Consider the following 2666-nt stretch of genomic DNA (forward strand, 5'->3'; position numbering starts at 1 on the left):
AGGAGATCAGTCCTGGGTGTTCATTGGAAAGACTGATGTTGAAGCTGAAACTCCAATACTTTGGCCACCTGATGCAAAGAGTTGACTCAATGGAAAAGACCCTGATGCTGGGAAAGATTGAGGGCAGGAGAAGGGGACAACAGAGGATGAGATGGTTGGATGGCATCACCGACTCAATGGACATGGGTTTGGGTGGACTCCAGGAGTTGGTGATGATCAGGGAGGCCTGGTGTGCTGGGGTTCATGGGGTCGCAAAGAGTCAGACACGACTGAGTGACTGAATTGAACTCAACTGAAACTACCACTACACACTCACTAGAAGAGATATAATTAAAAACACAGACAATACCAAGTACATATGAGCATGTAGGGAAATTCAAACCCTCATACACTGCTGGTGGGGATGTACAATAGTACAGTGACTTTGGAAGTAAGCTGGGTTGTGTCTTTAAAAATTTCAATATAATCTTATCATTGTTGTTGTGGTTTAGTTGCTAAGTCATGTCTTACTCTTTTGTGACCCCATGGACTGTAGCCTGCCAGGTTCCTCTGTCCATGGGATTTCTCAGGCAAGAATACTGGAGTGAGTTGCCATTTCCTTCTCCAGGGGATCTTCCTTATTCAGAGATCAAACCCACATCTCCTGCATTGGCAGGCAGGTTCTTTACCACTGAGCCACAAGGGAAGCCCCAATCTTATCATATGAACCAGCAATTCCAATCCTAAGTACACACCCACGAGAAGTGAAAATATGTCTCCAACAACAGATGAATGGATAAAGAAATGTGGTATTACATATAAAATGGAATACTATTCAGCCATTAAAAGTAATGAAATTTTGCCATTTGCAACAGCCTTAATGGCCTCGGAGGGTATTATTCTAAATGAGTAAGCCAGACAGAAAAAGACAAATGCTGTACAATATCACTCATATGTGGAATCTAAAATATAAAATAAACTCGTGAATATAACCAAAAGAAACAGACTCACATTTATAGAGAACAAAGTAGTGGTTACCAGTGGGGAGGCAGAATGAGGGTGGAGCAAGTTAGGGACAATGGATTAAGATGTGTAAACCACTATGCACAACATGAATAAGCCACAAGGATATACTATACAGACAGGGAGTAGAGCCAATATTTTATAATAACTATAAATGGAGTATAACCTTTAAAACTTGTGGATCACTATGTTGTACACCTGAGACCTACATGATATTGTATATCAGCTATGCCTCAATAAAAAATTTAAAAAGCTAATCAACTTGAAAAAAAAGAAATGAAAACATGTACTCACAAAGATTTGTGCATGAATGTTCATAGTAGTATTATCCATAATATCCATCAACTGGTAATGGATAAACAAAATGTGGTATCCATACAATGGGATACTACTCAGCAATAAAAAGAAACAAATATTTATATGCTCTACAAACTGGGGGAAAAAAAAACCCTCAAAAACATGCAAGTTGAAAGAAGACAAGCACAAAAGAGTATGTAGTGTTTGATTCCATTTACTTAAAATAACCAAAAAAGATAAATTTACAGAGCTAGAATGCACATCAGGGGTTGTCTGGAACTAGATATGGGAGTGAGAATTGACCCAAATGATTGACATTAGATGGATCCAAATAATATTGAAGGGTGGTGGAAATGTTCTAAAACTGGATCATAGTAATGGTTACACAACTTTATAACATTTCCTAAATAAATAAGTAAGAGAATTAAGCTGAAGCCAACTGGCCCACTGCAGTGTCATGAACCCTTGCCATTTTTTCCAGAATTTAGCTTAGAACTTAGACTCATGACCCGTTAACTAAAAGAATGACCAGGTCCCCATGAGAAAGTTCTCTGAACACAGAGAGTGTAACTGACTCACTGTTTCTCTAAAGTAATCTGATTATTTATTTGGATAATGGTCCATGGTAGAAAGAGGAAATCTCAGCTCTTGCTATGGCTCTTGAATAGAAAGTCTGAATCAACATTGATGCCTGAGGAACTGAAATGCTACAATATCTACATCAGTGGTTCTACTGAATCACCAAGTTCAGTTCAGTTCAGTCGCTCAGTCGTGTCCGACTCTTTGCAACTCCATGAACCTCAGCATGCCAGGCCTCCCTGTCCATCACCAACTTCCGCAGTCCACCCAAACCCATTTCCATTCAGCCAGTGATGCCAACCAACCATCTTATCCTCTGTCATCCCCTTCTCCTCCTGCCCTCAATCTTTCCCAGCATCAGGGTCTTTTCAAATGAGTCAGCTTTTTGCATCAGGTGGCCAAAGTGCTGGAGTTCCAGCTTCAACATCAGTCCTTCCAATGAATATTCAGGGCTGATTTCCTTGAGGATTGAATGGTTTGATCTCCTTGCTGTCCAAAGGACTCTCAAGAGTCTTCTCCAACACCACAATTCAAAAGCATCAATTCTTAGGCACTGAGCTTTCTTTATAGCCCAACTCTCATATCAATACACGACCACTGGAAAAACCATGGCCTTGACTAGACGGACCTTTGTTGACAAAGTGATTTCTCTGCTTTTTAATATGCTGTCTAGGTTGGTCATAACTTTCCTTCCAAGGAGTAAGCGTCTTTTAATTTCATGGCTGCAGTCACCATCTGCAGTGATTTTGGAGCCCAGAAAAATAAAGTCAGCCACTATTTCCATGTTT

The sequence above is a fragment of the Bison bison genome, unplaced genomic scaffold, assembly GCF_000754665.1.
Source record: "Bison bison bison isolate TAMUID 2011002044 unplaced genomic scaffold, Bison_UMD1.0 scf7180017864098, whole genome shotgun sequence".
In the NCBI taxonomy this organism is placed as follows: domain Eukaryota; kingdom Metazoa; phylum Chordata; class Mammalia; order Artiodactyla; family Bovidae; genus Bison; species Bison bison.